Below are 12248 nucleotides of genomic sequence, written 5' to 3'. Positions count from 1 at the left end.
GCGTTATTCACAACAGCCAAGGTGTGGAAGCAACCCAAGTGGCCATCAACTGATGAGTGCATAAAGAAGATGTAGTACACATAGACAATGGTTATTACTCAGCCACAAAAAAGACAAAGTCATCCCGTTTGCAACAACATGGACGGACCCCGTGGGCATGATGTTAAGTAAAATAAGCCAGACAGAGAAAGACAAACACCGCACGATTTAACTCATTTGTAGAAGATAAATAAACACATGGGCAAAAAGAACTGATTAGTGGTTATCAGAGGGGAAGGGGGTTGGGAGGTGGGCAAAAGGGGTAAAGGGGCACTATGTATGGTGATGGATAAAAATGATTGATGGTGAGCACGATGCAGTCTATACTGAAACTGATAAATAATAACATACACCTGAAATTACACAATGTTATAAACAATTATGACTTCAATAAAATAATTTGAACAAAAAAGAAAGAAAGGATATATCCCAAGTGGTTATCTCTGCAAAAAACAAAAGTTCGCTTTTGCTTTCTCCAGTCCCCAAGTCTTTTACCATCGCTACAACTGGGACAGAAGGAACCGTGGTCTAGCATTTTGGGTCTGTACCAGAAATTTTTGACAGTATAAACAAGACAGATAAAATAAGACAGTTGTATTCATCAGGGTTCTCCAGAGAAATGGAACCAATAGGATGTATGTGGTTGTACAGAAAGAGATTTATTATGAGATTGGCTCATGCAATTGTGGAGGCTGAGAAGTCCCAGGATCTGCCGTCTGCAAGCTGGAGACCCGGGAAGGCCAGTGGTGTGGTTCCAGTCCAAACCCAAAGGTCTGAGAACTGGGGAAGCCAATGGTGCAAGTCCCTGTCTCAGTCTGAAGGTCCGAGGACCAAGAGTGCTGATGTCCTGGGACAAGTGAATATGGATATCGCAGCTCAAGCAGAGTGAGTGAATTCTCTCTTCCTCTGCCCTCAACAGACCAGGTGATGCCCACCCTCCTTGGTGATGGCGATCTCCTTTATCATGTTCACCAATTCAAATGTTAATCTCTTCCAGAAATACCCTCACAGACATATCCAGAAATAATGTTGGGCCAGTTCTCTGAGCCCCCCTTAGCCCAGGCAAGTTGACACGTAAAATTAACCATCACAACAGTATATTAAAAGCACCTATTGCGGGGTCTGGCATATGGTAAGCCATTAATAAACGTCAATAATCATCATTATGATTACACATTGTTTTCAGATGGATATATTTTCTTTATAAAGGGAATGTAGAAAAGACAATAGATCAGTGTGTCAGGAGACGATGCTTCACCTCCTGTTACTGCCATTAGCAAACCACCCAGCATCTCTGGCTTCAGTTTACACTGCTGCCAAAAAGGGATGGTAGTATCTGGCTCAGCTGCCTCACACAGATAAGTTCTTATGGCCCCTAATCATCTTCAGAACTTTCAGGAGGATTCATCTTCCCACATATAAATATGTGCTATCATGTCATTGCAAAGAGAGACCATTGCATAGCACATCACCATATCATCATCCTATGATCAGAGAGTGGGGGCCACGCCCAACACTTTCTATATTGCCTGTAGCAAAGTACTAGGCCCATATTATATATTCAGAAACTTATTAAATCCAAATGAAAATTTGTCAGCTTTCTTATTAATTATTTGTTTAAAAATTCTCAATATCCTCCCTTTTTTCATATTGCTTTTCCTCACACTCCTTAATTCAGAACAGGACAGAATGGAGACTCAAATTTGTTGAATATCTTCCAGGTGCTTGACACTCTCCTATAAGGGCCTCTAAGTGGGTGGTTTCACGTGAAAGTCAGGCTCGCTCTTTATAATATCATCTCCCTTTTAAGGACAAGGAGATGAAGGCTGAGAGAAGTTGAGTGTTTAATGGAAGTGGGTCTTGAATCTGCATTTCCCTTACTCCAGGATGCATGTTCTGCTGGGTGTGTGATGCTGGCCATGATATATTCTAGAAAATTTATGAGAGACTTAAATGGATCTCAAGGATTTTTAATTGGAATTGGGGGTGCTCTTTGTGGTGTGGAGATGATGGGAGGGACCCAGCAATTTTGACTGAGAAACAGTTTTACAGTGAAGGCTGAAGGCTTGTGGTGCACATGTATGTTATGGTTAATCAAAGTTCTGAAACGAGAATTTGATTCCCTAGAGAAGATGGGGGAAGAACAAAGACTTACGTATTGGACCACACCAACATATCGGAGTTATTCTCTTCATTGAGCAATTGTGTTTTACTGTTTTGCTGAAATGAAGCACACAGACAAAAAGCTAGATAGAGGCCTTGCCCTGCTAAAGAAGACATCCTTTTTGTTTGAATCAATGGGAATCTACTTGTGTTCTGCATCGTTCACTGGTTCACTGAAAAATCAGTGATTGCACCAATCTATAGAACTTTAGTGACTGATGCCTGTTAGACAACACAAAGGCTGCAAATTGCAAAAAAGTAAACATCCACTCTAATCGAAGAATGTGCTATTTAAAGTTAAATCGATAGGCCCACATTTCCAGTCTGAATAAAACATGAATCCTTAACAGAGTTATTTCAGAAAGTCAAGTCTATTGGGCCCCATAGTTCCAAGATTTAACTGTAAAGGTAGGGCTGTAATGATTACAAGAATAACAGCAAAATAAGGGGATGAAAGGAATGCATTTGACATTTGCTCCAGTGAGCAATGTGCAAATGAAAATCAATTTACTTGAAACAAAGTCTTCCCCCTTTGTAGTATAGACGCTGTGAGATGCCAACATTTATTCCTTACTATGTTTGTTCTCTTCAACTTAAGAATTCAGCCTCAGGGTATGCCTTTCAGAATTAGAAGTAAAAGTGAATTAATGTGGTTTCTTAGTAATAAGTGGCAAGACCAATCTAACCCACCTCCCAAAAGAATTGGGCAAGGAGGAATTTATTCACTCTCAAGGCAAATAGAAGATCAGGCCTCCACAATGAGAGTTACAGGAAAATGATCCAAGTTAAGACACTCTCTCTTTTTCTTTTTGCATAAGTTTCATTTCCCCAGAGAAACTTTTCCACAAGGAAGGGATTGAGGCCAACTCCAGACCTAGCCTCATATTTGTACAGTTTTGTAATAAGGGAAAAATATAATTTCCCTTAGCAGTTTCAGTTCAAAGCTTCGTGAGGAAGAGCTCTCACTCGGGTTGGCTTACCAGTCTAACCCTTGGGTCAGTTGCTGTGGGGGGGCCTTGCCGAGGGGCTGGTTCGTCCTTCCTGAGTCCTGTGACCATTCCTGTGTACCGTGGTTCACGAGGAGAAGAAAGTGGAAGCATTGCTACGCAGTCACAAAAACAAGATCCCTTCTGTGAAGGTTTTTGGTTGAGAGAAACACGTTGAAGACTTCAAGCTGTTTCCACACTGAGTCATTGATTTGGGAATTGTGGAAATACAGACACTACTCTAAGTTCCCTGCACCTCCTTTGAGAGTTTAGGCGTGGAAGGAAGTAAACTCTGAACAGATTGTTACTAAACTCTGTCTTGATGACTTGGGGAAAGGTTGAACTTGGTCTTGGTGGGCATATGAGAGTTAACTAGGTAGTAGTGAAAAAAAGATGCTCCTCCAGAAGGACCAGCTTTAATAAAACCATGCCTCCCTGGCAGATGTACACAGATTCCAGGGTATGGATGAAGAGGTGAGATTGGAAGGATATATAGGACTACCTTGTGATGGTGATATCAACCAAGGCGAGGAGTTTTGACTGTACCCTATCACCACTGAAGAAACACTCGAGTATTTAAATTGGGAACGAATTTTAAGAAAATCCCTGAAAACAAATGAAACTTTGGCAGCGTGTGGATTAGAGAGGGGAAAGGATCCTTGAAAAGTTTCTTCCTCCTATTGTTATCGAACCTAAAGTGAGTTCGCTCACCCGTTGCGCAGCAAGCCAATCTCTGACACCGGGGGTGGTGGAAGAAAGTAGGAACTTTATTTTTGCACAGCGCTGAGCAAGGAGACAGGGCAGCTAAAGCTGAAATCCCAAACTCCCCGAAAAGCTAAAAGGAAGGGTTTTTATTTGGGGCTTTAGGTAGGGGAGGGGGAGCATATGGCCTTGCTGGTCAGAGCTTTCCCACCAGCCTGTCTTTGGCCTTGAGACTACTTGCAGACAGGAGGGAGCTCATGACCTTGCTGGTCAGCAGCTTTCCCACCAGCCCGTATCTCTTTGCGGGGAGGAGATAGTCCAGGTGCTTGTCCTTGATGGTGTCTGTCTCCATGGAGAATAGTGGATTCTGGAGCTGGGAAGCCAGAGAGCAAGCAGGGAATGGATGTTTTGCTTTTAACCCCATATATGCTGGGTTTAATGTGGGGAAACTGATACCAGGGTTGGTATCACTATCTAAGGAAGAAAAATCTTTTGGAACACCTAAATAGGGAACCAAAAAATATTTATGACATAATTAGGTTGAAAGGTTAAAGACGCAGCAGAAAAGGAACCTTGCGGTCATTTCAAGTTCAGGCTTCCCTTCAGGTATACCGTGGCCAACAAGGCCCTGGAAGACACCTCCTCACCAGTCTCTCTCCATCCCATTGTTAAGAATCCTAAGGGGTCTGAGATTTTACTCTACTGACAATGTAAAAATTTATCCTTCTATACTTTCATGAATGCCAATAGAAGCCATGAGATTCCAGGACCAGAGACAAAAGACTCTATTACTCACATCACACCTCGTATTTACATCTGTACAGAGTTCATTGACCTCCCCGCCTTCCAAGGACACTGGGCCTGGGCCAAGCGAAGGAATGTTTCTGGGCTCAGGTTCAAAGATGGCCACTTTGGCCCCGACTCTAAGGCACAAGTTACAAAGAATATATCCTGCGTCATGTTCCTTGTCTGGACTGGCCACTCCGACGGGCACCTGACTGGACTTTAGAAACATCCCATCCGTGGGAACAAGAAGAAATAACTCAAAGTAACCAAATGTCTGAAACCCTGAGTCAGAACCTAGAGAAACCTTAGGATAAAAGGAAGTCACAGACATAGAACAATTGGGAGTCTCTCTGAGGAGAGGACGCTTTGCCTCAGACACGGACAATTGGCACTCTGGCCTGCTGTACAAACTACTGAGACTTCCCCGGATGATTGTGTTGTGGATGTTGTAAGTACCGATTTGTTATTTGCTTCCCCACTCCTTGTTCTGTTCTCCTTTATCTATAAACTCTGATTGCTTAAACAACCAAGTAGCCTTGGCGGTACCTGTCATTCCTTCCCTTTGTGGCTGCGGACAACAACATCAATTCTCTTTGCCTCTCTCAGCTTCCATAGGAGTGATGCAGAAGGGCATCTGTTTCTATCAAGAAGCAAAACTCATTCCTCCTGCAAGCTTTCTCTAGTTCACTCTACCGACAGAGCTTAACGTTGTACCAGCTGGCAATGGAAAAATATTTAAAGGGCCCATATCCACTTTTGTAATGCAGATGATAAAGGATGAAATTGGTATTTAAGGAAATAAATTAATAACTAAAACAATCCTCAGAAGACCCTCTAGTAGTCAAATGAGATAATTCAATGCTCTCTAAAGTAAGGTGAAAATGATTTTAGAGGATGCTGGGATTAACTTTTTAAAAAAATAATACTTGGGTAATTGTTTCAATATACACGTTCACTGACAAGGGCTTTAGCATTTGGGTAAATAAAAAAGAACAAAGTCAACTTAAAGGAGATTCTTAGAAAGTATTAAGTGAGGAATATTTAAGGTGGAATAAGGGTGTGGCAAAAATCGTGAATACAGTACACAAATGGCTAAGGTTTAGGAATCGCCACAACGATTATATGAACTCATCTTAAAAGGTGACAGATTATATCAAGGATGGTATTTTCCTTTTACAGTCATGCTCCGCATAATGTCATTTTAGTCCACAATGGACCACGTGTACAATGGTGGTCCCCTAAGATTAGTACCCTGTAGCCTAGATGTGCAGTAGGTTATGTCATCTAGGTTCGTGTGAGCACACTCTATGATGTTTGCACAATGACAAAATTGGCTAACGATGCCTTTCTCAGAACATCATTATGTGCTGCAGGACTGGATTTTAACTGTAATTATTAGTAAGATAAAGGAGAGAGAAAAAGAAAGATAATAGTGGAGATTTTAGTACCAGGCAGCAAACTGGGGATTTAGAAGTGCAATCAACGTTTAGACTCATGTAGACTCTATGCAATTGTAGGGTGGCTGCATTTCCCAGGTGAGTGTCCTCTGGCTCCTTCTGGAACAGCTATGTGTGTTCTTGCTGGATACGGGGAGTAGCACTCAGCTTGGCACACGGAACCTCTGTGCACAAAACCCAGGCAAGAAAGTTCCATCCCTGTGTGTTCTGCAGGGTATTCTGGGCCTTAAAGACATCAGCCTCCCTGCCCACTGTGGCATGTCACTGGGCAACTGGCCTCTTTGTGGCAGGCGGTGTTGGTGATCTGCTCCACAGACGTGCCCAGGGCCATTAGCCTGGGTGTTCGTATATTAAAAATGATTACCGTGATTTTGAGTTATACTCTCTTGATAAAAGACAGAGTCAATAACTAGCTAATTCCATTTGTAAAGGCATAAAAAAGCATCATGCAGGCTGCAATCTTGTTAAAATAAAACTGCTATGCATAGGGTGTTCGTGGTTGGTATTTAAGGTATAAGAATTGTGTGTCACACCATCTGTTTGGTGCTCACTAAGGAAATACTGTATTCCCGGGGCTTCTGTTTAATCATTCACAAAAAAGCTATCCTCAAGTCAGTGGCATCTTCAAAATGATCAATGGATCATCCGTGTGTTGTGTCAAATGATGTGCTTTCAAGAACAAATCACTTAAATCATTGTTTCCTCAAGCATGGCACATTTGCCATTGAAGGTTTATAGCATGGTTTTTGGTGGTAAAGAGACAAACTTGTTTTTTATTATTTAATACTCATATCTATTTGAATATGTCAGAAATTAATGTAAGTACAACATGAAAACAATGACTAATGGATGTTACTGCTTGAATTGCAGGTGTGTGACCAGCTGCGCCCATGGATGTAAAACCTTAGCAAGTGAACCCATCTTCTGCCACAGTGGCTGGGAGGATGGAGAGATGAGACCACTCAAATCACCAGTAGAGTTTCTCACTTTCTACATTTAAAGCACCATGCTGTGCTGTGTTCTTTTCAACGACACTTCAAAATTGTAAGTTTTAGAACGTGGGCATGGCAGAAAGTGTGAAAGTACCACATGAATAGCCGAAGTTTAGGAAAATTTGGCCTAAGAGATGTCATAGATACAAATTTTTGTGTAGTGGAAAATAATTGCTTCATTCATCCATTCATTCATTCAACGAATGCAGAATCTGTTATTGTCTAGATGCTAGGGATACGCAGGTAGTTAAGACAAGATTTATGACCTCGAATGGCTCACACTGTATTAAGGACGACATAACACGACTGTACAAACTTCCCTGTACACACGGGCACAAAGTGTAATGAGAACCTAGAAGAACTGAGACCGGAGATCCAGGAAAGACATACAGGAGGGGTGATCTTTGAGCTGAATGTTGAATTGGAGCAGGAGTTCACCAGGCAAACATGAGTAAGAATGGACGGCATTTCAGACAGCAGAGCTAATAGCAGAAGTTTGGAGGAATGTAGGAACTGGATGTGTGAGAAATCTCTTCTCGTTCTTGTGTGAGGGGAGGGGAGTATGTACAAGGCACGTATTCGGGGAAAGTGATTGGCAGTGTGCCCGCCTAAAGATGTAAGTAAGGTCTGCAAGGACTGAAATATGTATTGAATTTGGACTTTATTTATGAGCCCAGAACAGTAGAGATAAGGCATACATGTTACTACTTCCTTGAATGTGCTCATGGTAGACATAACTAATCAATCCCAGTGCTGCTTCCTGCTCTGGCCCATGCCTTCTGAAGGCAGAGCTCTCTCCAGCCGCCCCTGCTAACTGATTTGAAATGGCAAGGGAGGCGAAACCTATTTCCTGTTTCTGGCAGAGTCCATGGAGCTAGAAAGACCTTTAATAATGCTTGGAGCATGATGCAAATGAGGTGAAGATCTGTACCCAAAGTTTTATATATTTAAAAAAAATCAAAACAACAGAAAAAATCCATTTCAATGCCTTCCAGTGGAATCTGAATCACATGATCGGGGAACCTGAGTCCAGAAGTTAAAAAATGCTGACTCTTGAGGCAAATAGAGCTCAAGATTTGCATTGTTTGCTTTAAAAAACGTTTGGTTACTTACTGATAATGAGAAATCAGATTATAAATTTCCTGTTTTTCTTGAAAAATTTGAAAATTCACATTGCGTCAGCATTGCCAGCTGGCCACGATCCAGTCCCTCTGATCAGTGGCTGCCCTTCGGCAGGAGTGTGTTCACGCCCATCTGCCACAGTTGATGACATTCTCTGTTGTTGACACCAGACCTAGTCCACTGATCCGTGTTACCGGCCTGGACCCTGGAGGGGGGTTTTTTATTTTGGCTCCTGCTCATCTAGCTTAACAGTATCTCACGAAATATTTCTAGATAGTGATCCTGAAAAAATTATGGATAAATGGCATCTTTGTAAATTGAATTCTGAATTCTATTACAGATATATTAGATAAAATTGAGGATCATCTTTTCTCATACAAATTCAGGTTTTCCCATGCTCCCCTTGTCAGAACTTTTCAAACTGAGGAACTCTCTTAAATTTTGTGAGGAGAGGATACCTTCTCAGTCTGTGCAGAACAAGAATTACGACAACCAGGGACACTAACCAGCCCTCACGGTGACGCCATTGAATACGGCATCTTATAATAAGGCTTTCATTTCCTTTGCATAAACAGAGACTTAAGATTTCCAAAGCTGGTTCTGATCCTGTAATTAAAATGGGGTGGGATTAAAATGCCTTGAGATGTTGGTCAGAGGGCATGCACTTCAGCTATAAGATGAGTACGTTCTGGGGCTCTGGTGTACAGCACAGTGCTGTAGCTAAGAATAGCGTGCCCCACGTTTGGAATTGCTCAGGGAGTAGATCTTAGGGGTTCTCCTCCACACACAGTGCCTCTGTGACGTGATGGACGTGTTGATTACAGTAATCACTTCACAGTGCATACCTGTATCAATTCCTCACGCTGTACACCTTAAATATGCACACTTTTTATTTGTCAGTTGTACCTCAATAAAGCTGGAAAAAATGTCTTGAATCAGGAATTTGGGGAAAATGAACAGACCTGGAACATGTCGGGGTGAACAAGAACGAGGACTCTCTTCAAACCAAGAAACGATGAGAGTATTACCGCAGATTGTGGGAAGGAGAAAGTTCTAGAAACAGATGATGAAAACCCGGGGAGGAGGAGGAGGTGAGGGCAGCGCTCCCGTGAGACAGTTTGCTTCAGTGTTTTCATCAGCACAAAACCTTTCGTAGGTGAGTACGTGGGCTGCTGGCGGATTAACTCTGGGTCCTGGCGTCTGGAACAGGTTCTCATGCCTCCGACTGCTCCAGGGCGGTGCTCTCGAGAGGGGCCAGGGTCTCTCTGGTGGGGCATCCACAGTCTCCCCACAGCGTCTGGAGCGTGGCATTGGGTTCAGTGTCGTGTTAGCATCACACGCTTTTACTATAACAAGGAAATGGTCAGCCTCTCTGCTCTCAGTTCTTGCTGGAACTCCAGTTATCCTTTTCTCTTTATAACCCTGACACAGTAATGAGGTTTTAAATCCTTCAAACATGCTCGGAAAGGCAGTTACGGGCTCCGTTATGTGACCTTTTCAGCACCATGTGATTTATGTGGTTGATCGTTTGTCTTCTCCCTTTTTAAATAAGAGCAATCAGAGGGGGGGTGGGAGAGTCAGAGAGCCGTGTTTTCACAGGGACACAAAGGTCCCTGAAGCCCTTTCCACTCCCACCCCACAGCCTTTGGTGTTTAAACGATCAGGCTAGATTTTATTTGGTTGTAGGTTGTTTCCTGGAAACTTGTGTCACTGCAAATCTAGGAAAATACGCATAGCCCACGCCTCTATGCTGTCTCATTGGCCTTGGCATTTTGACACCCTTTATCCTTTTTTTTTCTAGGAGGGAATTGAATTGTCCTTTCGATAACGTCTGATAATATTCTTAAGAGACACCGAACCCCCAAGTAATTGGTTACAAGAAAACAAGACTTTATTGAGGTATGATTAACAAACAAAATCTGTACATATTTCATATATGCAACTCAATGAATTTGCAGATAAGTACGCAGCCCTGAAACTATCACCACAGTCTATGCCGTAAACATATCCATCACGTCCAGGAGTTTGCTCTCATCCTCTTTATTATCACTGCTAGACTTTTGTGATAAGAACACAAGATCTTCTGGAGCCTTCTGATTTGATAACTAATACTCTCAGGGTTTGGGCAGTACTCAGCTTAACCAACAAGGTGCTTCTGATCTGAATGTGAATTATTTTGTTTTGGGGAATTTCTTCAATGTCACTGTTTATCTTTCTAATAGAAATTGGATCTTTTAAAAAAGAAACTTCAGCCAATTTTGATGGCCCGTAGATCTGAGTACCTGAACTACTCCTGTAATTACATTAATTTACTATCTTGTCTTGCTCTCCAGTTCTTCCACACATTTTAATCATGTGCCTGACGGAGAAGGGCCAGAGGCTAACTTTCTGTAGTGCCTGGTCCACCATCCAGATCCAGGTGAGCCAGTATCGAGCAGAGATCACAAAATTGATGCGTGCAGAAGCCATGGTAGCAGCTATAGGCCAAAAGGATCACTTTGCTTTGCTTTATTTTTGCATGTGAAACTCAGACCTATTATTTATTTCATAAAACACTGTGTCGACCCTACTTTTTTCCTTCTAAAACATATCCTTGTATAGCTACCTTTATTTCCCCACACTTGAGGGCAGCGTGACACAGAGCAGACACGATGATAAACAAAGCTGACAAACCAGCTCAGAGCTGAAGCCCATGAGGGCCCAGTGGCGCTCAGGTGTAAATGGAGACACTGTTGCTCAGCTCCAGCCGCTGGTGCCATGCGGGGCTGTTGATTTCGTTTCCAGTGACTCTACTTTTTCAAGAGAATCTAACATTCTGAATTTTTAAGTGAAAGATGTTAATTTTAAAATGTTGGCTCAAATATGTTTGAATTGCCAAGAATAAACAAAATAAAATGTAGGACAAGATAAATCCATTGATAATCTCTGATGCAGACAAATGACCGAACCTAATATCATTAAATATCTACGCATTTGTGCTTATGGAAGCACGTGGGTACAAAGAATTACATTTTGAACAGAATTCCAGTTACTTTTTTTAGCTTACAATGTATAAGCCATAATGCATTAAGTATATGTTTAATATATTTATCTGACATATAGAAGACGTCTATTGATGACTATATATTCAAGTAAGTGAGGCATATATATGCATATTTGTTTGTGTATGTAACACACTTGATTATATATTATTTTAACATAGAATTTGGGTCATGTTTGGTTCTCAAGAATCCATACTGACTGGGCAGTTTCATTGAATTTGGTGAGAATCCAAAATGAAAAGTGGATGACTTATTATTCAAAATAGACCTATACCCTTTGCTGATTTTTTCACTAAAGGTTATTACTGCCTCATTTATTCAACTTATTTGTTGCCTATCTCCTCCACCAGCATGTCAGCCCCACGAGGCAGGAGGTTTTCTCTGCGTCTCTCACTGTCCTGACACAGGACAGGCACTTTTGTAGGGAAGATGAGTGGAGTTTAGTGTCTGGAAGAGACAAGCTGGCAGAGGGTTATGGCGTGCAGGTGGGGCTTGGAGCTGTTCCTCATCAGAAGGATACTGGCCAGAAAGGAGGAGAGATGGGTCTTGAAATCTGAAGGAAGAAGGTGGGGTGGGGAGGGTGTGAAGAAAGGCAAAGATGGTTTACGGTTTCCAGTTGGATCAGCTCCACTAGCTGGGGTTTTTAGATGGAGTGTGCTGTGTCTGGGAGGAGATGTACAATCTCTGACTTTGAAGACCGTAAATATCAGATGAAACTATTTCTGTAGAGCTAAAAAATGACCCAATAGAATAGAGGTTGAAAAACGCCTTGCGTAACAACTGATGATTCTTAGGGATCTAAAATAGTAGAAAAGAGGGCGCTGGGCAGTCATGAATTATATCATGAAAATGTGAATGCCAGGAGGCGAGAACTTTCCAGAGGGAAGTCTGAGGTTGCTCAAAATTCTTCAACTAGAAGTCCCGGAGATAGTGAAGATGATGGATTTGGAAGGAATAAAT

This window comes from Equus asinus, chromosome 8 (assembly GCF_041296235.1).
Source record: "Equus asinus isolate D_3611 breed Donkey chromosome 8, EquAss-T2T_v2, whole genome shotgun sequence".
Classification (NCBI taxonomy): Eukaryota; Metazoa; Chordata; class Mammalia; order Perissodactyla; family Equidae; genus Equus; species Equus asinus.
This window is presented reverse-complemented; position numbering follows the sequence as displayed.